Below are 26,462 nucleotides of genomic sequence, written 5' to 3'. Positions count from 1 at the left end.
GCCCATGGAGGCAGGATTACATTGCGTCCGCTGGTGGTGATGGATGCACTGTGGTGGTGCTGCTGGTGGTGGGAGGCTCCTGCACATCCTCTGCACCCTCGGATGGATGCACAACCATGGTTGGTGGTGGGGGCTCCGTCACAGCTGCTGGTCCAGGCTCCTTGCCCTTCCTGCCTGCTGGTGCAGGGTCCTTGGCCTTCCTGCCTGCTGTTGCAGGCTCCTTGTCCTTCCTGCCTGCTGGCGCAGCCTCCTTGGCCTTTCAGCTGGCAGGTGCAGGCTCCTTGCCCTTCTTGCCTGCTGGTGCAGGCTCCTTGGCCTTTCGGGTGGCAGGTGCAGGCTCCTTTCCCTTCTTGCCTGCTGGGGCAGGTCCCTTCCCCTTTAGGCTGGCTGGTGCAGGCTCCTTCCCCTTCAGTAAATTTTGCCTGGATCCCTTTCCACCACGAGTGGGTGCGGATGGAACTGAACCCGTGGACTGTGTGGCTGAGGTGCTTGGCTAGGTTCGTGATACCCTGGTCATACGTGCAGGACGGGGGAGGGGGAGAGAAGAGGTCAATGGTGGATGGGAACAGTTTTTTAGGGACATTTGGGCGGGAAGAGGGAGAAGGAATGGGAGTAGAGGATGAGGGAGTGGTTGTTGCAGGTGTCTGTTGGATTTGGGTGCAGCTGCATGGGCTGTATGCTGTTGTGAGGTGGATGGCTGTTGGGTGTCTGAGTGCTTGCGTTTGTGTACTTTAGGAGGGGGGATAGAAACAGTGGGAGAGGGCACAGGGAGCATGTGCATGGATGTTGGGGAGGTGTCTGACTGTGAGGTGTGTGTTCTGCTTGGTGTGGTGATGATGCTGGTAGTGGATGATGATGTAGTGCATGCAGCTGTGAGTGTGGACGTAACTAGGTGGGAGGAGGAGGAGGAGGAAGAAGGGGAGACAGTGGAAATAGTGGATGTTTTTGTGTCTGCAACTGGATGGTGTTTGTGTGGGTGCCTGTGGGATGAAGTGTGGTGTTTGTTTTTGCCTGTGACACTCTTGGGTGTTGTCTTGTGTGCATGCTCGTCTGTATGTGTGCAAGGGATGGGTTGGGGTTAAGGAGAATGGGACTGGGCAGTGGGAGATGGAGGGGGATGGTAAAAACAGGGCCAATGGCTGCCATCAGAGAGGAGGCCAGAGCCTGAATCGATCTCTGTTGGGCCGCCAATTCAGTGTGAATGCCCTTCAGTAATGCATTAGATTGTTGCATCTGGGCTGCCAGCGCCTGGATGGCATTCACAATGGTTGACTGCCCCATAGAGATGGATCTCAGGAGGTCAATAGGCTCCTCCCTCAGGGTAGCAGGGCTCACTAGTGCAGGGTCTGAGGTGCCTGGGACGAAGGAGATGTCCGATAGGTAGTGACCTATGGCCAGTACATAACTAAAAGGACTTCCCCGCACTTATGAAGCCCAGGGAGTTGGGACTGAAGTTCATAGAGGCACCTCTGCTCTTGCAGGGATGCCCACACACACAGGAACCGGCACTCTGCCTTTAGGGCTGAAAGGGCCTACCATAGGGGTGACTTACAGTGACCTGGTGTAATGACCAGCAGTGAAAGGGTGCATGCATCTTTTCATGCAGGTTGCAAATGGCAGGCCTACAAACAGTTTGCATGGGCTCCCATGGGTGACATAATACATGCTTCAGCCCATGGGGGACCCCTGGTGTAACAATGCCCTGGGTACCTAAGTACCAGATACTATGGACTTACAGGGGTACACCAGAATGCCAATTATGGGGTGTAAAGCGTGCCAAGACAACCAAATTTAAAGGTGAGAGCACAATCACTGAGGTCCTGGTTAGCAGGATCCCAGTGAAAACAGTCTAAGCACACTGACAACAGGCAAAAAGTGGGGTAACCATGCCAGAAAGATGGGCTTTCCAACACATACCATTTTATTTTGCCAGATTTTCTAGTTTGTTGATTTCATTTGTCTTTGAGGGACAGCCTTTCCAAAAACAGAATTTGTTTCCCTTTATTGGGTACCTCTGGAATTGTTTAGCCCAATCACCTGTTTACTGGAAGATCGTCCCATACTGGATCTTTTTGTTGTTTGTGGTGGCTATTGTCTCTTTTATGTGTAAGTATGTGCCATGAATGCACTGTTTTCAACTTGTGAGGGTAACCTGGCCTCTAGCTTGGCTAGATGAGTGTAGGAAAGTACCATCTTGCCTGGCAGGTTACCCTCATTTTTACATGTATGTCAGTTTGTTCTTGCCTGTCTCAATGGGATCCTGCTAGCCAGGACCCCAGTGCTCATAGTTGTGGCCTGAAGGTGTGTACCTGTGTAGTGACTGTGTCACTGAGGCTCTGCTAACCAGAACCTCAGTGCTTATGCTCTCTCTGCCTTTAAATTTGTCACTATAGGCTAGTGACCACGTTTACCATTTTGAATAGGCACACTGGAACACCCTTATAATTCCCTAGTATACGGTACCTAGGTACCCAGGGTATTTGGGTTCCAGGAGATCTTTATGGGCTGCAGCATTTCTTTTGCCACCCATATGGAGCGCAGAGGAACCTTCACACAGGACTGCCACTGCAGCCTGAGTGAAATAACGCACATGTTATTTCACAGCCATTTTCACTGCACTTAAGTAACTTATAAGTCACCTATATGTCGAACCTTCACTTGCTGAAGGTTAGGTGCAAATTTACTAAGTATGAGGGCACCCTTGCACTAGCAAAGGTGTCCCCACATAGTTCAGGTCCATTTCCCCGGACTTTGTGAGTGCTGGGACACCATTACACGTGTGCACTACATATAGGTCAATACCTATATGTAGCTTCACAATGGTAAGTCCAAATATGGCCATGTAACATGTCTAAGACCATGGAATTGTCCCCCCATTCCAAATCTGGTATTGGGGAGCCAATTCCATGCATCCCCAGGGCTCCACTATGGACCCCGGGTACTGCCAAACCAGCTCTCTGGGGTTTTCTCTGCAGCTACTGCTGCTGCCATCCCACAGACAGGGTTCGCCCTCCTGGGATCTGGGCAGCACAGTCCCAGGAAGGCAGAACAAAGCATTTCCTATGAGAGCAGGGGGTTACACCCTCTCTCTTTGAAAATAGGTGTTGAATGCTGGGAGGGGTAGCCTCTCCCAGCCTCTGGAAATGCTTTGAAGGGAACAGATGGTGCCCTCCTTCCATAAGCCAGTCTACACCGGTTTAGGGAACCCCCAGTCCCTGCTCTGGCGTGAAACTGGACAAAGGAAAGGGGAGAGACCACTCCCCTTTCCATCACCACCCCAAGCTCCTCCAGTGTGTCCCAGACCTCTGCCATCTTGTTTCCAGAGGTGTGAGGGCACTATGGAGGCCTCTGAGTGGCCAGTGCCAGCAGGTGATGTCAGAGACCCCTCCTGATAGGTGCTTACCTGCCTAGGTGGCCAATCCTCCTCTGACGGCTATTTAGGGTCTCTCCAGTGGGCTTTTTCTCAGATAATGACTTGCAAGAATTCACCAGAGTTCCTCTGCACCTCTCTCTTCGACCTCTGCTAAGGATCGACCATTGACTGCTCCATGACGCCTGCAAAACTGCAACAAAGTAGCCAGAAGACTCCCAGCGACATTGTAGCACCTAATCCTGCCAGCTTTTTTTTACTGTTTCCTGGTGGTGAATGCTCTGGGGGCTGCCTGCCTTCACCCTGCACTGGAAGCCACGAAGAAATCTCCTGTGGATCGACGGAATCTTCCCCCTGCTTCAGCAGGCACCAAACTTCAGCTTCACCGGTACTCTGGGACCCCTCTCACCCTGACGAGCGTGGCCCCTGGAACACAGGTGGGGGACCCAAGTGACCCAGTCTGTCCAGTGGTCCAACTTTCCAAATTTGGAGGAGGTAAGTCCTTGCCTCCCCTCCCCAGACAGTAATCCTGTGCACCACATATTCTGCAGCTACAAGGGCTTCTTTGCACATTTCCAAGAAATTCTGCATGCACAGCTGAGCCTACGTCCCCAGCACTCCGTCCTGCGATACTCAGCTCCCTGAGTTGATCTCCGGTGTCGTGGGACCTCCTTTTGCAGTATTGAGACAACTGCTGTGTTCAGTCTTCTTGAACCGGTGTTCAAGGACTTCTGCAGGTGCTTCCTGCTTGTGCATGGGCTCTCTAAGTTGCTGAGGGCCCCCTCTGTCTCCTCTTCCAAGTGGCGACATCCTGGTCCTTCCTGGGCCCAGGCAGCACCCTTTTTCTCTAACTGCGACTCTTGCAGCTAGCAAGGCTTTTTCGTGGTATTTTGCCAAGGAAACAACTCTGCATCCTCCAGCATGCCGTGGGACATATTCCGCACGAAGAAGAAGTTCCTACCACCTTTCGTTGTTGCAGAATCTTCAGCTTCTTCCATCCAGAGGCAGCCATTTTGCACTTTCATCCAGGGTTTAGTGGGCTCCTGTCTCCCCCTGGACCTCTTAGCGAGTTTTGGACTTCATCCCCTTCCTCTGCAGGTCTTAAGGTCCAGGAATCCGTCTTCAGTGCTTTGCAGTCTATTGTGGTCCTTGCAAAATCCTTTATCACGACTTTAGTGTGTTTCTGGGGAAATAGTTCTACTTTACTCCTACTTTCAAGGGTCTTGGGGTGGGGTATCTTGGACACCCTTAGTGTTTTCTTACACTCCCAGCGACCCTCTACACACTACACTAGCCTAGGGGTTCATTCGTGGTTCGCATTCCACTTTCTTAGTATATTGTTTGTGCTGCCCCTGGGCCTATTGCATCCTATTGTATTCTACAGTGTTTGCACTACTTTCTGACTGTTTACTTACCTGATTTTGGTTTGTGTGTATATTTTGTGTATTTTACTTACCTCCTAAGGGAGTATATCCTCTGAGATATTTTTGGCACATTGTCACTAAAATAAATAACCTTTATTTTTAGTAACTATGAGTATTTTCTTTTTTATTATATCGTACCTATATGATATAAGTGGTATTGCATGAGCTTTGCATGTCTCCTAGTTCAGCCTTGGCTGCTCTGCTATAGCTACCTCTATCAGCCTAAGCTGCTAGAACACAACTACTCAGATAACTGGACCTGGCACAAGGTGTAAGTACCATTGGTACCCACTACAAGCCAGGCCAGCCTCCTACAAAAAGCATTAACTTACCTCCGCAATCATGTTTGCTAATACCTCAAGAATATATATTGAGTTAGTGCTTTTTTTACCTAGTTTACTAAAGACGGTTATTTCAGTAGGAAGGGGTGTTGGCATAGCATCACAATTGACCTTCCATTCTAGACCACCCCTCTGATGGCTACAAAAGCATGCCTTGGATTTTAACAGTTCCTTCTCATTTGGGGCCGAGTTTAATCTAGGTCAGCCTCTCTTCAGATGGCTTGGGTGGAATTTTCATTGCTACATGGATACTGAGAACTGGGCTTGATTTGATCAATGCAGCCCTTCGCTTCTCTGTGCCCTTAACTTGACCCTTTTTTGTTGAACTTCCTTTGCTCCAGTTTCCTGCAATTAAATCAGGTTTGAGAAGGCAGACGAACATCATTATTCTTGCCTTTCTAATTCTTCTTTCCTATTTTGAAGGGATAAATGTCCCACATTGTCAGATAAACAGGGCATTTATGTGGGGCTATCCCTCATTAGACATCTGCACCAGGTCCAGAGATTCGTCACAAGGGCATTTCATTGTCCTGCTTCCATGGACACCTACCTATGTGTCTCCTTGTTTACTATCTCTACATCACCTGGTGGCAGTTCAAACTGTCCTTTCTTGTGGTGTTTGTGAAAAACACTAGGAAACTAAGTGCATTATTCCAGGAGCAATATCACGTGACTGTCTATTAGTTTAGATATAGTGAAATGTGGATTCATGTCAGATAAGATGGAGCACTATGTTGGCCTTGGTTCACTGTTTCCTTTGATTTCTGCTGATTGTAAGCTCACAAAAAGCTACCCATTGAGCCTTTCATACCGCAAATCAGTTTCCCATCTGCTGCTGAAAAGCGTTGGGTAATAACCAGTGGTGGCTGGTGAAGTGTGAAAGTGGTGTGGTGCACGACCAAACCACAAATTTAAAACAATTGAACAAGCACAATAGTATTTAGTAGCATTCTCAAGATGAATGTGAGGGGGGTGGAGGGGGTGGGGCACGGGCAGAGGGGAGGATGCAACTATGCATTTACAAGCACTATTTGTTTAATACCTGGGTTGTTGGCTGCTCCTACAAGGGGAGTGGTAATTTATCTCATGGATTCTTATATTATACTATTTATTTAGGCCCTACTGCTATGTTTCCCACTTCTGTCTATGTTTCACTCTTTTCAGTTTATTAGCTAAGTACTCCAAATCTATTTTATTGGTTCTGGGTGATTTTGAAACAAGAATAACTGCTTCTGAGTATAGAAACATAGTTTTTTCGGATTCAGATGCATATTGGGGCCTTTTGTCTCCTTGCTTTCCCAATAAGAAGTGTTGGGCTTGTTCATCCAGTTTATTACTATAGAGCTGCATTTTGCAATGATTTCTTTTGCATAGACAGTTTCTCTTGGCAGCGAGGTTTGTACTTTTATTTTTATGAAATTTAGGGCTTTTTGTGTTGTTACTAATTTTGTAATTCATCCCCACTCCTGGAGTATTCACTCTTAGCTTATTGTTGCACAAGACCTCTGACCGGCAATAAGATGGCAAGCAAAGGTCCCTAGTTTTAAATTAAAATCCTGGTCTGACCATGCATATATTTGGAAATATGTACCACAGGCTGTTTTATTTCCTTGGTTAAGCGAGGCATCTAAGATGCTTTCCTTGTGTTTGAATGCTGCCAAAGTTGAGACACTTTTGTGCATGCTGCAGGATACCTTTGCAACGAAAATAGAAACTCACAGCAGGCCTCCTAAGCATTTGGATATCCTTCAGAGGTAAAGAGTCATTAAGCTCTCTAAGGCCATCATTACAACCCTGGCGGTCAGTGATAAAGTGGTGGTAATACCGCCAACAGGCTGGCAGTAACTACAGCTAAATTATGACCATGGCGGAAAGATCTCAGATAGGCAGCCATTTTACCACACCGACCGCGAGGGAGGAAACAACAGCCACCACTGCGGGAGCCGCCTACAGGCAGGCCGAAGTCAATGTTCCGCCCACCATATAAAGACCCTGGAAACCGCCACCTTTTCCAGGGTGTACCAACAACAGCAAAAGCCTGGCGGAAACAGACCTCAGAAGGGAAAGGACTCACCTTTGGAGACACAGGGAACAAGCACGCCGCCATTGAGCCCGAGCTGCAAAACTTTCCAATAATCTTTTCCGTCCTGCTCCACCACGAACACCATCAACGGCGAAGACGACCACGGTGAGTACAGCCGCCTACCACACAGGGGAGGGGGGGAGGAAAAAGAGAGTGAAACACACACGCACAACACACCCCCCCACCCCCCAACATCATACACCCAATCAGAAGCAGTAAGAAAACATATTGACCCGGTACCCCTCAGGAATAATGCAAGGACAACACAAATAGATGAAAGTGAGTGTAGTAATATAAATACAGTAGAAATACGAACACTCAATCTAAAGGTATTTACATATGTACAGTTCAAGGGACACTGCCCAGTCCACAATGTGCGTGGGCCGAGGGCCACATGACAAAGTCCAAGGCCCCACTTGTCTCCTGCACCAACGCAGAGCGAACACTGCAGGGGCATCATTTGGAAAATAGGCAGGCAGCTCAGGGGGATGGGGAATGGGGGCACCTCAGACAGGAGATGATAGAAGACCACTGGTTCTGGAGGCCGCAACATGCCCTGTGCTTGTCCCTGGGGAGTACAAGGCCACAGTCTCTTAAATGGGTGGCCTGCCCACATGCTCTGGAGGGGGCAACATGCCCTGTGCTTGGTCCTAGGGAGTAGAGGACCACAGTCTTTCAAGTGGGTGACTTGCCCAAATGCTCTGGAGGGCGCAAGATGCCCATTGCTCTGTCCTGGGGAATGCAAGGCCACAGTATCTCAAGTGGGTGACTTGCCCACATGCTCTGGAGGGGGCAACATTCCCTGTGCTTCAGATCCTGGAAGGATGGGGTGAATGGGTGTTGTGCCACTGGTTCTGGAGGAGGCATCTTGCCCTGTGCTTCAGATCCTGGAGAGGATGGGGTGAATGGGTGTCATACCCACTGGTTCTGGGAGGGGCATCGTGCCCTGTGCTTTCGATCTGGGGAGTGCAAGGTCACAGTCTCTCAGCTGGGTGTCATACCCACAGGATTTGCAGGGGGCAGGCCGCACAGCAGCCGATGGACGCAGGTCTACAGACCTTGCGCTGGCAGTGACGGCTGCTAAGTGGTGGTGGTGCTGCTGCTGGTGGTGGTGGTGGTGGGGGGAAGCTCCAGCCCATCCCCTACGCTCTCAGATGGCTGCCCACTGCTGGTGGTGGTGGTGGTGCTGCTGCTGGTGGTGGTGGGGGGAAGCTCCAGTCCATCCCCTGCAGCCTCGGACGGCTGCCCACTGCTGGTGGTGGTGGTAGTGCTGCTGGTGGTGGTGGGGGGAAGCTAAAGCCCATCCCCTGCAGCCTTGGATGGCTGCACAACCATGGTTGGTGGTGTGGGCTCCAACTGAGTCCCAGAACCAGGCCTCTTGTCCTTCCTGCCTGCTGGTGCAGGCCCTTACCCTTCCTGGCAGCTGCTGGGGATGGCTCCTTGCTCTTCTTGGCAGCAGCTAGGGATGGCTCCTTGCTCTTCTTGGCAGCAGCTTGGGATGGCTCCTTGCCCTTCAGGGCAGCACTTGGGGCAGGCTCCTTGCCCTACCTGGGAGCAGCTGAGGGTGGCACCTTGCCCTTCAGGGCAGCAGCTGGGAAGGGCTCCTTGCCCTTCCGGGCAGCACTTGGGGCAGGCACCCTTTCCTTGAGGTTGCCTGGTGCCCTGGATCCTTTAAAATCACAAGTGGGTGTGGAGACTACTGGCCTGTGGACTGGGTGGCTGAGGTGCTCGCTTGGGTTGTTGCCACCCTGGCCAGACAGAAGGATGGGGTAGAGGGGTAGGGAAGAGGTCAATGGGGGAGAGGAAAAGCTGCTTAGGGACATTGGGGCAGGAAGAGGGATAAGGTTTGGGAGTTGAGGAAGAGGGAGTGGTTTTGGGAGGTGTCTGTCTGCTGTGTTTGGGGGCAGGTGCATGGGCTGGATGCTGTTGTGAGGTGGATGGCTGTTGGGTGTCTGAGTGCCTGCGTTTGTGTACCTTGGGAGGGGAGGGACAGGCACAGTGGGAGAGGACACAGGGGTCATGTGCATGGCTGTTGTGGTGGTGTCTGCCGGTGAAGTGTATGTTCTGAAAGGTGTGCTGTTGATGGCAGTAGTGGATGATGATGTAGTGCATGCAGGTGTGAGTGTAGATGCAACTGGGAGGTAGGTGGAGGAGGAGGGGGCCACAGTGGAGGCAGTGGATGTTGGTATGTCTGCATCTGGATGGTGTTTGTGTGAGTGCCTTTGGGATGATGTGTGGTGCATGTGTTTGCCTGTACCACTCTTGTGTGTTGTCCTGTGTGCATGCTTGTCTGCCTGTGTGCTTGGGATAGGTTGGGGATGAGGGGAATGGGATTGGGAAGAGGAAGTTGGAGGGGGGAGGGTGGAAACAGGGACAATGGTTGCCATCGGGGAGGAGGCCAGGGCCCGGATTGATCTCTGTTGGGCGCCAAGCCAGTGTGACTGCCTTCCAGAAATGCACTGGTCTGTTGCATTTGGGCTGCCAGCCCCTGGATGGCATTCACAATGGTTGACTGCCCAACAGAGATGGATCGCAGGAGGTCAATAGCCTCCTCACTCAGGGCAGCAGGGCTTACTGGGGCAGGGCCTGAGGTAACTGGGGCGAAAACTATGCCCACCCTCCGGAGTGAGCGGGCATGGGCAACTCGCTCAGGGGGTGCTGGGAGGGTGGTGCTGGTATGGGGGTGGCGGCTCTACCTGTAGCTGGGGTGGTCACAGAAGTGTCCGCCACCACCAGGGAGCTACCATTGGAGGAGGTATTTGTGTCCGAACTGTCCCCTCCAGTCTCCGCCGTGGTGCTCCCCTCGCCCTCCGACCCAATGGTACCCTCAGATTCGGTGGACTCTGCCTCCTGGGTCTTATGGGATGCAGCTCCCTCCGTCGCCGGTGCCTCCGTTCCTCCGCCAGATGATGCTAATGCACATAAGGACAGGATGACAAAACAAAAAGGGGGGGGAGAGACAAAGGATAAACTTGGTCAATGGCTGCACCAACACCACCGTTGGCATACGTACCACCCTCACACACAGGGAACAGGCCTATGCAGTATGCAATGCACCACCAGTAACAATGCTAGCCACCAGGGCATGGGGAGGGACACATACCACCAACTGCAGCATACCTGGGACCCACACATCCCTGCCCAGTTGTCAGGAATCCCCAAGGTGCCTCCTGGGTTATCTATCAGCATCCCCAGGGATTCGGGTTAAATCATATCTCTGTTTTTGATTAAACCTTCATGTTTCTAAGTAAACATAATGTGCTTTGTCACACAATTGGTTTTATCAATGCTTGTTTTATCAATGATTGTTTGCTAATGTGAGCAGGTGTAGATATGTGCTTCTAATTGGGTGTGGTGTAGACATGTGCTTCTAATTGGGTGTGATGACTCATCCAGATGTGGAAACTCAACTACTTTCCTGATTGGCTATACACAGCAGAGTGAAGCATGCCTTCCTGCTTGGCTTAGTTTTGCTTCCTGATCTCAGCATCTGATTTAGCAGTACAGCCCCTGCTGTCATCCTCGTATTCAGGACTTTTGAAGCAATTCTTGTCTTTGTTCCTGTACCAGCTGACACCAGGCATTCCTCCAGCACTCCGGAAAAGACTGCAGCTAAGTGACCAGTATTCTCCAGGGAGTTTGTTCTATGAGCGCTGCACTTTCCTAGAACAGCTGGTGTATTTCAGACCTCGTATTTTGGCAAAGTGCTTATCTTGAAGAGACAAATGCATTTCTGAACATTCTACATTATTATTGTAGTTACTTGCCTAAATGTGCTTCAGGACATGTACTTGAGCTCAAGTACTACAAAAAGTGACAGTGCAATTTTAAAAGAGCATTTACATGACTTTTCTTTCTCTAATAGCATAACTCTTGGATTTAAATTGTGTCATTCTGGCCTGTGTTTCAGGTTTGAGGAATTTGCTTTTGAAGGGGGTTTCACACACACAGGGAAGCCAATCCAAACTGTGCCACCCTAACTGTTTAAACCCAGAGTAGACATTTGTATTTCTTGGATTGTTTTTGTTCCTTTTGGTTTAACCCTATGCATGCAGGAAGGTTGTACTTGATATAATTATTGCCCTTGTTTGTCATTCTTGTGCATGGTAAGTGCAACCACAGTTCTAATTATAGTGTGCAACAGTGAATCTCTGTGAAGCCAGCCCTAGTGTTGCAGTACTTATTGTAATGGTACTCAGTTGGGTTGTTGGTAATGCAGTGTTAGTAATTGTGCCAACAGTTATTATTATCTAAGAAAAGTGCTGGAGCATCCCGGAGTTCTTCTACCACTCCCATGCCCATGTCAGAAAGAGAGATTCAGTTTCAAGCAAGTTGAGTGCACTAACTCTACTATCACTCTGTCAACAATGACCTGCCCCCCCAAAGATACAGGGTGTCTGGCTGGACCGGCAAGACGTGGCAGTGTTTTGTCTCTTTCTCTTCCAATCCCCCTTTCCTTTTGGGACACCTGCCGGGGTTTCTGTGTCCACCAGGAAGTGCCGAGAGGTGTTCCAGGAGGTCGGGGGGCATACCATCACCCCTGCAGACATCCTGCTTTTCAGGTGAGTGGCCAGTCTCGACACCAGTAGTGGATGCCTACAAGCTAGGAAGCAGGAATATCACATCAGAACCCTACCCAACATGGGACGTACTCTGCAATGTCAGGCCTGGCCTTGGGGCACCCACTGACACACATCCCCCACCCGGGTACCCCTCTACCATGCATAAGTTGTAATGATGGGAACTGTACTCACCCCCTTGTGGCTGCTGTGATGCCCCCAAGCGCCCATCCAGCTCCGGATAGGCCACCACCAGAATGTGGGCCATCGGGGGGTCAGGGTTTGACGGGCACCCCTTCCCCATTGGGAGGCCATCCCCAGCTAGGCCTTTGCCGTCTTCCATGCCCAGCATCTCAGGTCCTCCCACCGTTTCTGACAGTGGGTGCACCGTCTGCCATAGACCCCCAGGGTCCTTGGCGATGGCACACCATATACCCTTCTTTTGATGGGTGCTGACCTGCAGCAAAATACACACAGGGAAAACTATTAGTCAGACCGTTCTGCATGTTACACTTATGGCCCACCATACCCCTTCACATCGCCATTTGCACACACAGGGCCCAGCACACAAGCGTCCCGCCACCCAGGGGCCATGCACCAACCCCCCAACACGAGGTCTTCACACACACCACTCCATGCATTCATGCCCCATGCATCATCCTCACAGTGTACTCACCTGTTGGTCTGGAGGCCCATACAGCAGTCCGTACTGGGGTAGGACCCCATCCACCAGTTGCTCCAACTCCGCCGAGGTGAAGGCAGCGGCCCTCTCCCTAGTCACATGGGCCATGGTAGGTTCCAGACACAGGTCACAGCAACACATGCAGTGTAGGTCCTCTCCTGTTGAAGGTCAGGTAGCAAGTGAGTGATCAGATAGAAAACGTCAGTCTGGTCTGTGGCTGTGCATACCATCACCCCCAGCGTACATCACCATTGGCCACTGTACCCTATAGGGGCCAATAATATCCAATAAGGCGTTGCACAGCGGTTCCCGACCGCCTCCCACAATAGCTCACAACGTCAGCAGAATTACCTCACTTTCACCTGTCCCTCCACACAGGACAGGCAGCCGCCATTTCAGGGGTGGGGGCCAGGACCTGTATTATAACTGCGTCACAGTTCACAATTGGTCATACAGGACAAATGCCACTTATACTTTATGCATGAACATCATGCATTTTACTGTTGTGGCTACGATGTACAGTTTGTGACCGGCTCCTCACTCTTTTGCCCCATAGATTGCTACCGCTGGGGATGAATAGGAGATGGAGGCATATCCCTGTGTACAGACCCCTGGTGGACTTGGCTACACTAGAGAACAGGCACATTATATTCACCTATAGCCTTGAAAGGGCCACAATCACACAGCTGTGTGCCCAATTTGAGCCTGACCTTATATCTGCTATCCGTCACCCCACTGGGATACTCCCTCTTGTGCAAGTGCTATCTGTACCCCATTTACGGGCAACTGGTTCTTTCCAAGTGACAGTGGGCTTGGCAGCAGGAATGTCACAGCCAATGTTCTCAGTAGTGCTGACCAGAGTGTTGTTTGCCCTGATTAAACACCTGTCCAGCTACATCATTTTCCCCCGGCTGGAGGATTTGGCCACAGTGAAAGCTGACTTCTATGCAATGGGACATATCCCCAACGTCATTAGGGCAATTGATGGAACACATAGTGCATGTGTTTCCCACCCCCGGCAAAATGAACAGGTATTCAGAAATCAAGAGTTTTCATTCCATGAATGTCCAGATGCGGTGCCTAGCCATTACATCTCCCATGTGAGTGGTAAGTATCCTGGGTCGGTGCATGATGCCTTTATCCTGAGGAATAGCAACATCCCAAATGTGATGGCCCAACTACAGAGGCACAGGGTGTGGCTAATAGGTGAGCCCTGGTTCCCACCCAGTGGATGTTGGTGTATGGTGTGGGCCATACAGGATAGTGTGTGGCTAAATGTTGTCCCTCCATATTTGCAGATGACTCAGGTTACCCCAACCTATCATGGCTACTAACCCCTGTGAGGAATGCCAGGACAAGGGCAGAAGAACCTTATAATGAGGCACATGGGCGTACAAGTAAGATAATTGAACGCACCTTTGGCCTCCTGAAGGCCAGGCTTCGGTGCCTCCATCTAACAGGTGGATCCCCGTGCTACTCACCCAAGAAGGTCTGCCAGATAATCGTGGCATGCTGTATGCTGTACAAACTTGCCTTGAGACGCCATGTGCCTTTTCTGCAGGAGGGGGAGGCTGGAGATGGCCGTGTGGCAGCAGTGGACCCTGTGGGCAGTGAGGATGAGGAGGCAGAGGATGAGGATGAGGACAACAGAACTGCAATGATTCTACAATACTTCCAATGACACACAGGTAGGACAGTGCTACTTCATCTTTCATTGACATTTTCTTGTTTATCGTTGGTGCCCTACTATCGCTCCTGGTGTGATCACTGCAGCCAACTACAGGTCTTTCCTATGTGAATATTACTGTACAGTTGAATTGCAGTGTTTGAACCTGGTTAAACAAATACATACTTAAATCATTTGACATACTCCATACTTGTATTTTTTCAAAGGGTGTTTATTTAAGTGCTAAGAAGTAGAGGGGCAAGTGCATTGGGATGGGGTGATGATGGAGGAAAGTCCAGGGTATAGTTCCAGTCTATTGGTAACACAGGTGCATTGTCCAAGGGGACATAGGAAGGGGAGCAATGTCAGTTCAAGGTGGACAGGGTGACAGAGTGGGACATGGGACATGTGGGTGACAATCAGGAGTGTCTCATTTCCTGGTGGGGGTCTTGACAGTAGTCTCTGGCTTCTGCCTGGATCGCAGGCAACGTTTGCGTGGTGGTTCACCTTCTGCAGGGAGAGTGGTGCTGGTGGCCCGTTGGTCCTGTGGCGGGCCTCCTGTCCACTAGCGGCAGTGGAGGTGGAAGGCAGTTCAGATGTCTGGCTAGTGGCAGGAGCCGCTGTGGGAGGCTGTCTCCCTCATAATGTTGGCCATGTCTGCCAGCACCCCTGCAATGGAGACCAGGGTATTGTTAATGGTCTGCAAGTCCTCCCTGATCCCCTGGTACTGTTCATCCTGCAGCTGCCTATTCTCCTGCACGTTGGCCAGGATGGGTGAGAGGGTGAGGGTGGGGGTATGTGATAGCATGCAGGTAGGGGGGTGATAGTAATAGAGAGTTGACATACTAGAGTCCAGTCCCCCTGCTACTTCTGCCAGGGCCTCAGGATGCATGATTGCCAAGACTTGCTCCTCCCATGTTGTTAGTTGTGGGGGAGGAGGTGGGAGGTCCACCACCAGTCCTTTGTACAGCGAGTTGGTGTCTTGCTGCAATGGAATGTACCTTCCCCCGTAGATCGTTCCACCTCTTTCAGATATCATCCCTTGTTCTTGGGTGCTGTCCCACGGCGTTAACCCTGTCCACGATTCTCTGCCATAGCTCCATCTTCCTAGCAATGGATATCTGCTGCATCTGTGCTCCAAATAGCTGTGGCTTTACCTGGATGTTTTCCTCCACCATGACCCTTAGCTCTTCCTCTGAGAATCGGGGGTGTCTTTGTGGTGCCATGGGTGTTGTGTGAGTAGTGTGGGTGAGGGTGATGTGTTGGGGTGTGTGATGTAAGGTGCGTGGGTGGTGTGTGGCTCTGGTCTTGTCTGTGGTCGTGGTGTCTGTCTCATGCCAATAGTTTGTAGTCGTAAGGGGTTCTGGGTAATGTGGGTGGGTGTTTTATAGTGGTGTGGCTGTGGTGTGTGTATGGGTGTCAGGTGTGTGTTATTCAAATTGACCAATGTAATGTTGTTTTGTATGTGTGTGTGCATTTTGCTTGCAGCAGTATGTACCGCCAATGGTTTACCGCCACTGAATGTCCGCTGTGGTGATTCGTGGGTCATAATGTGGTGGGCGATGTTCTGTTGGTGTAACGGTGTGGGTTTGGATACCGCCAGTTTATCACAGACCTTTGGACTGGCGGAATTGTGTATGTGGCTGAATAGTGACGGATTGGTGTGTGTGTGTGTCATAATATAGTGAGCGGATGTCCGCTGTGGCAGCAGTAGGTTGGCGGCAGTCAGTGTGGCGGCAAGTGGGATTTACTGCCAATGTCATAATGAGGGCCTAAGTTAGAAAAGAAGACTGATAAATCAACCAAAGTCCCAAAGTTATGGTTTGATCTACAGTCTGAGGTTTCTACTTATTATATGTGTGAATTCTGGCTGGCAATAGCCAGAAGTCCGGGTAGAGATCACAAAAAAATACCTACCCAAGTAGATGCAGATCTCTGGGGTTCTCATTTTTGTGCTTTGTACACCACATCTTCCTCCGGACCCCTGGATTTGAGACTTAGGTGTTCTAAAACTAGCACTAGTTCATTTGGATTTTCTTTTGATTAAATTGTCCAAGCCATTACTGACTTAAATAATGGTCGTGCTCAGAGACCGGATGGTATTCCTGCCTGCTTTGTTAAAAGAGCCCTGCATTTATGGGCAGCTGTTTGATCTTTGTTTAATGACAGAAATAGTGCCCAAGTCTTGGCAAGGTAGTAACTTCATTCCACTTTACAAAAAAGGGGATCGCAACCTCCCTATAAACTATCACCCCATCCCACTATTAGATTAAGCTGGGAAGATTTTCACCAAATGTTTGTTAAATTATTTAGATTCATGGGTGGAGTGTGCTGGGTTATTGCGTATTGAGCAGTCAGACTTTAAGCAAGGGTGCTTTACCACAACTAATATTTTTGTATTTTTACACGACTTGTGAAAAGTATGTGAGGCTGCGCAAAATGGAGGTTTCTGTGGTATTTGTTGATTTAAGCAGTGCTTTTGATTCGGTTGATAATTCCATTCTTTGGTATAAATTTGAGAGATTGGGTACACCTTCCGGATTATTGTCTCCTCCGATCTCTTTTAAGCCTACAAATTGACTGACAGTCCCAAGAAAAGCATTTTCAGGTAAATTACCAGTTGAAAATTACCTAAAGCAAGGTTGTGTTTTAGCTCCTTTGTTATTTTCTTTAATTAGGTCTCATTTTCCTGCTATTTTAAAACAGGGGGTCACTGTTCCTCCTATGTTTGGATCAAGGGAAGCTTCTATTCTATTTTATGTGAATGATTTGGTATGAATGCCCCCTGCACCTATTGGCTTATAGAAACAGTTGGACATTTTAGCTTCTTTCTCTTTTTCACATCACCTTACTGTAAATAACAGGAAAACTAATGTTATGATAATTGGCACCAGAGGTTTCAAGTCTCCTGGATCATGGTATTTGATGGAAAAAATGGAGGTGGCAAAAGAATATACATAGATGAAACCATCTCGAATAATTTGTCTTGGGGCCCATATGATACCTTTCAGGCTGCAAAACCAAAGTCTACAGGATTTGGACTTTTAGAGTTCTTTAGTGCACAAGGAAAGAGGGACATTTATTCCCTGCTGAAGGTGTATATTACTAGTGTGGTTCCCGTTGCTAAATAGGGAATAGAAGTAAGGCCTCTTTCCTCGTTTACTTCCATCTCTAATATTGCATCTGTTCTATTGAAGTGTTACATTGGTGTAAGTCTCTCCAGCTCTATTGAAATGATTTGTCTTGAACTGGGCTTGATGGGTATTATTTTCGGTGCCTACACCCACATAATTCAATACTTTTATCAGATATTCATGAGTCCTAAAAATTTACTGAAGAAAGTAATTTGGAGAGAACTTGCTAGGAACAATGTTAAGACTAACACCTTTGGAATTGTAAATTCCTATTGCCTACAGCAGCTGGCCATAAATAATGACGAGGTGTCAATTAAGTAGCGCATTAAAGTATCATTTACAAAACGCACACCAAAAATCAAAGTTTCCGCTTGATCTGCAACATTGTTTAAAAATAAAGATTATAGCTAGGCTGTATGTTTGCACAAAGTGATGAGATGCAAATCTATCTAAAGGCGAACCTACGTCCTCTTGTACATAGATTTTTATATACAATTTAGATGTAATCAAATCGCATTGGGTGATAATGTGTAGATTAAGAAAAATGGGGTTTCCTGTCATCCATGCTGACAAACCTAAGGAGCTGACAAACAGGATTTGTTTGAATCATGCACTTTTTACTGTCCTAGACTCTTTCATCTGCAGAAAAAAAATGTTGCATCCTGTGTTTTCAAGGTATTCTATAGCAACGCACAAAGATGCACTTTGTTCTGTTTTTAAACTATTGCACCGCAAATATTTGCTACTGTTAATGAGGTTGGTTTCATGTCAAAACTGATCTATGTCTATTTATTAGAATGTATTTTGTCTGTTCCCATCTTGTTTTCTATAGTTTTACTCGTATGTATTTTAACTCACTGTGTTTATTGATTGCTGTGGTTTTTAAGTGTCATCTGTGGATTCACTTTAAGGATTAAATAAATAAATAGATAAACAACGAGTTAAAAGCAGTAGTTTGGCTTTTTAGAGGTACTGTCAAAGGATAGGATAAAAGATAGCAAGAACAGGCAGAGACAGTGGTCTGCTGGAATATGTTATGATTTTCTAACTGATCGTTACGCAAAGGGTACTTTGTGCACAATGGACTTCTTGATGGAGAAGAATGGTCTCCCTGCCTCCCAGTTTCTCACATATGGGACTGTGGGCACAGCCTCGCAGAGTTTATGGGCTGGGGAACTGATGGAGTCCTGGACTCATGAGCTTCTGCAGGTCCTTCTAACCATTTGGCATGGATGCAAGTTGGTATCATGGTTATACAAATCAGCACTGTAAGTGGTTACAGATGACTTGCCATGTAGACATCAGTGGTGGGAAGCTACATTGGGTAGGATGCTCCGGGGCAGTGGAAGCTGGCCATGGAACAAGTACACAAAGTCTTGTGTAATACTTGCTTTAAATATATGCAATTCAATTACATCCATACATTACATACATTACATCTTACCCCCCACACACACAAAATAAATGTCATGTAGCAGATGGGCCACATGGAATGTCCAGATGTGCCTTGATAGAAGCTGGGTTTTTACAGATGGTATGGGAATGCCCTGAGATTCAGCGATTCGGGATGCAGTGATCACTGAAGAGGAGCCTACACTGGGTAGGAGGAATGCAAGCTCTATGGCATCTTTTTGTTAGGCAAGAGGGATGTAGGCTCTACAGACATCTGTATTTTGGTCATATACCCACAGAACAGGCAGCAAATAGTGGATGACAATTTTTATTGTCCTAGCCATGGTCCTGGCTAAAAGGGAAGTCATCCTATATTGAAGGTCGCAAGAGGGTCCACCACACATTTGTGACTATGAGGGGTGTTCAATAGGGTTATGTGTCAACGTGTCTGCTTGCAGTGCCCGAACATACCAACAGCATGTGAAGCTACTAAATAGTTCCGAACTGCCCCCTTCCCGGTCTATTTAAGTGGTTATTCACTGCCTTTGTACACCCTAACTGTCGAAGTTCAGTGCACGCGTGGTTAAAAGAAGTTACCTTTGCCTACCAAGTTATGAGTCTCAATGTTACCTTTACCTTTTTTTTCCTAAATTTCACCATCGAGACAGGGCTGAGCTGAGACGTCGTCATCCACGTGGGGAAGAGTTGAGATAATACTGCATCTGACGGGTGTGTGTTCGGCTGTCTCTGCTGTCTTGTTGTCTGTAATACTTGATGGTGGTGGGCATAGTTCATGCCTTTTATAGCTGATCATACAACTGTGTACTTGACAAGGCAAGCCAGCAATAAACTGACACTGTATTAGCAGAAATGACAAGAAATCATTCTTAAATATAATGATTTTCTAACTGCAAAGGGCCAGTCAGAGAGTCGTTGGGTTGCTAACAGCAACAGTGACCTGCTGTGTTTTTTAATTAGCCATCAGGGACTGCCGATGTAATTTATTTGGAAAATGTTTGGAATAGGTAAAATGGAGCAACGTCTATTGTGCCTGGCCCAAATTCTCTCATGACCTCCACCTAGTTCCTAGAAAGGTGCAGGTTTGGTATTACAGCAGGAGTCTTCGGACTTAAATACCAACTTCCTAGAGCTGGATTGTACTCACATGTGGCAGAACCCTAAGAACAGAAAGGTCTTTATTCTTGACCTAGTATTTTTTTTAATATTGTTAGATTACAACCCAAAATGCACACTTTCAAGTAGCAGTCTTAAGTTAAAATTAAACATTGTCCAGGATTCCAGGAATTGAGAAGGCAGATGTTTCAAATAGATCAATTGAGGAATGAATATGGGTCTGGATTCAAAACTCTGGCCACCACTTTATTAAGGGGATCCAGTGTAGTGGCAGAGTGGCGTATGTGTCTACTGCTCTGTCAGTGATCTTGCTACCCTTAAAGGATGGAACTCAGCACATCTGATTAAAAACTGTAATGGTTATTGTGCGTAACATTGGCAGGAACGCTAACGTTCAATGTATACTACTGATTAAATAAGTTCAATTTATTATACTATTATGACAAACTAGTTGTGACAAAAATAATAGACTCCTGAAAATTTCAAGTTTAGGTTTGTCCATGAGCTACCTGACATGACTTCTAATGCAGGTGCCTATTGCCAAAAGAGGGTCTACCTCTGATGGCACAGGCCCTGTTTGCCACTTCAGTCTCTGGTTGCCTGTCACCAAGCATCCTGTCAGACTTTAGGACATGCACACAAAAAGTTAATCCAGTCATTCACGTCATTTAAATTCTTATTAAAACATATCTTTCATGTACCTGACAACTCATTAAGCATGCGTGTATCCTTACCATGATAACTTACCCTTAAAGCCATCCCATCATTCAGATCAAATGTTTCAACTTGGGCGGGGGCACTTCCTTTCATTATTTATTTCACTTTTAGAACAAAATCTGAACTTTCCAGTGAGGCAGAACCAGCATTTGTACCAAGTGATATAGGCCCTCATTATGAACAGGGGGGGAATCCCTGCAGTGTTCATGCTGGCGGTCTGAACACAGACCGCCAGCCTGTTGAGGACTCCGCCGGCCCAATAATGAACATTCCTCAGGGCCGGTGGGCGGAAACAGCCGCCGGCCCAGAAGAATGATGGGCCTGCGGCAGGTGCAGCAGCACCCGTCACACAAATGACTGCCCGACCTGTGCGACAGGGCTGTGCACGATCCCCCTGCACTGCCCATGCCGAATGCATGGACAGTGCAGGTGCCCCGAGGGGGGCCCCAGAGCACCCCTTCTGCCAGCCTCTCGTTGTTGAGGGAACCCGCCAGGGAAAGGCTGGAGAAACAAGGGTTCTTTATCCTGCCCTGTCGGATAAAGAAATCTGCCATCGTCAGGCTGTCTGTCGGCGGTAGCCTGGCAGTGGCGGGCGGCCGCCTGTGGCGGTCCTCCTTTGTCCATAATATGGCGGTCCAGACCACCATGCCGGTGGTGGTAATTTCCGCCACTCCCGCATGGCAGCCTGGACCGCCATATTCATAATGAGGGCCATAGTCTTAAATGAACTAGGTAAATACATCTGACCTTAATCCTTCTTCAAAAAATAAGTTTCTATTTTTAAATCACAAAATAAATAAATCTTCTCTTAGGCATCTAATAAATCTTCTCTTAGGCATCTGGCAGTCTTAAAGACTGATGACTAAAAAAATAAATTATATTACTTGCCTGCCACTGTGTTTCTCCAGTATTGGTATCTTTCATAGATTCACATGCTTGAATCATTCCCCGTTGTCGAAGTGGGAGTCACACGGTACATAGAAAGCAGTAATTCAAAATTTTACATTGAAGTGCATGCAAAAGACATTCACTTCAATAGCTTATCAGTGTTACTAGAAATGACCCAAAGTCCAGCCAATCAGGCAACAGCACCCTTTAGAACCCTCACCACAGAGGCCCCAGTCTCTCAGATTTTCTAGCACAAGTGATATAGAGAACATCAAGACATAAGGTGAGCCTCTATCGCGAAAAGAGTGGGTCGCATGTGAATATATGAAAGATACCAATACTGGAGAACCACAGTTACAGGTAAGTAACTTATTTTCTTCTCCAGTAATTGGGTATCTTTCATAGATTCACATGCTTGAATCAGTATAGTTAGCAGTAAACATTATAGTATAAAACCAATGCCATGCAAATTAAATAGTGGAAGGTGGGAAAAAAAGTGGCTCACCTCATCCAAACCGATTCCACAGAACGGCTTGTCCTACTACTGTATCCATTCTTTCTGAGGCATAAAGGCAGTGGTACTGCATGAAAGTGGCCTGTGAGACCAAGTTACCACTCTACATATCTGTTGTATAGGCACACCTTCAAAAAGAGCTGTGGAGGTGGATACAGCTATGGTGGAGTTGGCCTTGACTTTGTTTATCAATGGATTTCCTGCTTGTTGATGACAAAATTGTATGGCAGAAGCAATCCGACTTGCTACTGTGTGTTTAGTAACGGGAAATCCCTTTTTGAAGTCTCAATAGCCCACAAACAATTGATCTGCGTTGCAGAAGGTGCCAGTACTCTGTATGTAGAATTTGAGACATTGTTTGATATCTAGGGAGTTTGAGGATTCATGTGAAAAGTTTTCATTATGACTGGTTCATTTAAATGAAAGTCTGACGGGACCTTAGGGATACATTTAGGGTTAGTCCTGAGGGTGACACTGTCAGTTTTGAACTGGATTAAAGGTTGTTTGATTGTAAATGCCTGGATGTCACTGACCCGTTTTGTTGAAGTAGGCTAGGAGACCCGCTGTCTTCCAGGAAATGTATTTCAACTCCGCCTTGTGAACTAGCTCAAATGGGAGTCTCATTATTTGCGATAGTACAACATTGAGATGCCAAGGAGGAGGAGGGATTTTTATTTGAGGAAACAACCTCAATAGTCCTTTAAGGGATTGTTTTATTATTTTGCAGGACCATTAAGATGGAGAATTGCTGGTACGACAAAATCTAGAAATGGCTGTCAGATGCCCTTTGATGGATTGGTGCGATAGACCAGATCTTGCTAAATGAAGAAGATACAGAAGTAGTGTTCTGGAGCAGATGAGAAAGGGTGGCCATTGGAATCCTTACATCAGATACAAAATCGTTTCCATCTATGTTTGTATGTTTTATTTGTAGTCTGGGCCCAAGCATTAGCGAGTACATCTCGACAATCAGCCGGAATATTTAGGTCAGCGATTTCATGGAACTCAGGAGCCAGGCCGACAACTGAATAGAAGTCACGTTGCGATGACGGACCTGGCCTTGGTTCATTGTTAACAGGGTCAGGCTGTTCCAAGAGGAGTAGGAGCTCTGTAAACCAAAACTGGTGCGGCCACTCGGGAACTATGAGTAGCAGTCTACAAGGTTCCCTCTTCATCTTTTTAGAACTCTTGGGATCAGTGGAATCCAGGGAAAAGCATTAGCATAAATTCCTGATCATCTGATCAAAAATGTAGGAGCTTCCTGGGATTGGGGTGGGTTGAGAAACGAAAATAGGTGTCTTGCAGATCCAAGGCCATCATATGATCTCCTTGATTCAGCAAGTGTAACACATCCTGAAGAGTGGCCATACAAAATGATTGTTTTTTCAGGAACTTGTTCAGTTGTCGACGATCTAAGATGGGGAGTCAGTCTTTTGCCGAATAAGGAAGAAGCGAGAATAGAAGCTGGTTCCCCTCTGAGACTTTGGTATAATGTCTATTTCTCCCTTGCGTATCATTGTGGTAATCTGTAATAGTAGCTGTTTCAATTGTGCAGGTGGAGGTCCTTGTGGTGGTACATTTGGAGGGGCTTGTTGGAATTCCAGGGTTATGTCCCCTGGTGATAATGTCGAGGACCTACTGGTCTGATGTGATCTGGGACCACTAGTGGAAGTAATTGTAAATTCTGCCCCCTATCTGAGTAGTGTAGTAGGGGGTGGTGGCCAGCACTTGGTGGGGGGCAGTGTTTTTTGGAAGTATCTCTGCCTCAACAGGAAGACTTTCCTCTGGTGGGGCGTCTGCAGGCAGCCGATGGTGGTTGCCTATAGGGCTGCTGTTGTTGTTGAGTGGTAGTTGGACGATATTGGCTCTGATAAGGTTGGTATTGTCTGTACTGGTGGAAACCACCTCTATAGGAGTAAACTCCTCGACCCCTGGCTCCTTGAGAGGGCTGCCTTCTATATTGGAGGATACCTAAATATTTGGCTGTCTTGGTGTCTGTCTTTATAGACTGTAGCGCCTCATCAACATGTGTACTGAACAGCAATTCCCCATCGTATGGCATGTCTAGTACCCTCATTTGAAATTCTGGGTGGAAGTGGCTTTCAGCCATCCCTGGCGTCTTAGTACTACTGTTGCGGCTAGCTGTTGAAAGGCTGTGGATGAGACATCTATGGCACAGTCTATGATCTTAGCGGAAATCGTTTCTCCCGCTTGTAGAATCTTCTGTGCTTCCGAATTAGCATCTTTGGAAGGTGATAAATGTATTGGTAAATGTTTGACCACATTTGGCAGTCGTATCGCCCTAGAATCGCCAATGAATTCACCTCTCTGACAGTTGTAGCCACCATCGTTGAGAATTTCTTTCCTATAGTGTCCGGTCGTCTCCCTTCCTTAACTGGGAGTGCGGAAAGTGGAGAAGATGGGTTTCTGAACCTGCGCTGGGCTGCCTGAGTTATCACTGAGTCAGGTTTGGGTTGACCAACTAGACAGCTGCGGAGTACTTGGGCGCTATGTACTTTTTGTCCAATCTGGGAAGTACAGCTGTTATTGAGGATGGAGTCTATATAACCTTAAGGCCCTCTTACCAAATAAAATCCACAATCGGGATAGCATGAACTTACTTTCTGGAAGTCTCATAAAAGTCGTAAAGAAAGCAATTCGATTGCTTTGTGACAATGGGAAGCTGAAATCTTTTGGCAGTTTGTTCCATTATACTATGGAACTCTACTATGCCCTGCTTTGGAGAATTTACCAGTGGTGGAGTAGAAGGGGATGGTGTTTGTGTTTGGTAGCCGTCCCACTCATTGGGAAGTGAGCCATGTCCTGAATCATACCCTTTTCTTGGTTCTCATCCGAGGAAGGTGGATCATTTATTGGAGGTGTAGACAGAGGTGGTAACAGTGTTGTAGGTACTTGTAAATCTGAAGACTGATTTTTGGGAGGAGGCCCTAGATGCGGTGGTCACTGGAGCGGTTTATGTAGCAGTGGAGTTGCAGATCTTGATGGTGGGACTCAAGTATAGTAGTCCTGCAGCATATGCTGTAAATTGGTGACCAGTGACATTGGCATTTGTACTGTGGGTTCTCCTTGTTGTTGTGAACCTGTCTCATGTTGTTATACAAACAGTTCATGGACGTATGAATGTTCATACTGTTGGTCCTCTTCACTGTCCTCTTGGCATTTAGTTCATAAATTCGAAGGGCTTCGAGCCACTCCAAAAATGCCATCATCTGAATGTTCCCCCTCATATTCCTCCTCATCATGGTCATCATTGAGGCAGTTCTCTGGGGGGGGGAGGGGCCTGCAATACCTTACTGGGTGAGGTATGTGGTGGTAACAGTGTCTCTTGTGTGGACTTGTGTCTTAACGGTATTAGTGTTAAGGGTGGAAAAGATGGTTGGTGCAAGTCCAAATCAGGTCTTGTTGAATGCATTGACGGTGCTGCAGTCGACGATGTATCTGCAGGATGTAACTAAGTCATCGACGGTATTAACGTCGATGGTTTAAATTTGCCTGATGTTGTTGACTTCCTTGTTGAAGTCGACGGGTCTGTCAACAAGGAGAGGAACTTTTTGTCAATGGGTCCAACTTAGATGTCTTTTTCAATGCTTTCTTCACCTGGGGCATCGATGACAGTAAAGGAGACTTACATTTTATGTTAATGAATGTTATTTTTGTAGATGATATGGTGACAATGTTATTATCAAGGGTGAAGGCGGTGCAATAAGCATCGCTGTGGTAGCAGTTGTGACCAAGGCTGTAGTCGACAAGGCGCTTGTTGACGAGACTGACATCTTTGGTGTCGGCGGTGGCAAAGATCTGGGCGCTTTGTGTACCTGTATAGCGTTGGCAGCTGATGTGGAAGGTTCAGGAAGATCTTTCCCAGTTGAAATCTCTAGCTTCGAGGTTGATGGACATTCCTGTTTTTTCCCCACTGAATGGGTTTTATTGGCTGCCTTACTTCGTTTTGGAGAGTAGCTCACCACAGATCTCTTTCTCTTTTTAGATGACACAGATTTCTGTGAAGTATCACTGTTGTCATCAGAGATAGGGGATTTCTTGGCCTTAAGTTTTTGTATTCAAAGTAGAAACCTAGTCTCTCAATCTCTCAGTGTTTTATGATGGAAGATTCAACAAATCTTACAATCTTTTTACCTTGTGGTCTGGGTAAAGACAATGGGCCAGATGTAGGAAGGGTTTTGCGACTCGCAAACGGCGAAAAACGCCATTTGCGAGGCGCAAAAGCCTCTCCGCGATGCAGAAATGCATTTTGCAAGTCGGATCCGACTCGCAAAATGCGTTTCCGACTCGCAAATAGGAAGGGGTGTTCCCTTCCTATTTGCGACTCGCAACGCTATGCAAGTTCATTTGCGACCGCGAAAGCGGTCGCAAATGAACTCGCAGTTACCATCCACTTGAAGTGGATGGTAACTCATTTGCAAACGGGAAGGGGTCCCCATTGGACCCCTTACCCTTTGTGAATGATCACAAAAACAATTTTTCAGAGCAGGTAGTGGTCCTATGGACCACGGCCTGCTCTGAAAAATACCGAAACAAA

Source organism: Pleurodeles waltl, chromosome 4_1 (genome assembly GCF_031143425.1).
Source record: "Pleurodeles waltl isolate 20211129_DDA chromosome 4_1, aPleWal1.hap1.20221129, whole genome shotgun sequence".
NCBI classification, from domain to species: Eukaryota; Metazoa; Chordata; class Amphibia; order Caudata; family Salamandridae; genus Pleurodeles; species Pleurodeles waltl.
Note: the sequence above shows the minus strand (reverse complement) of the source record.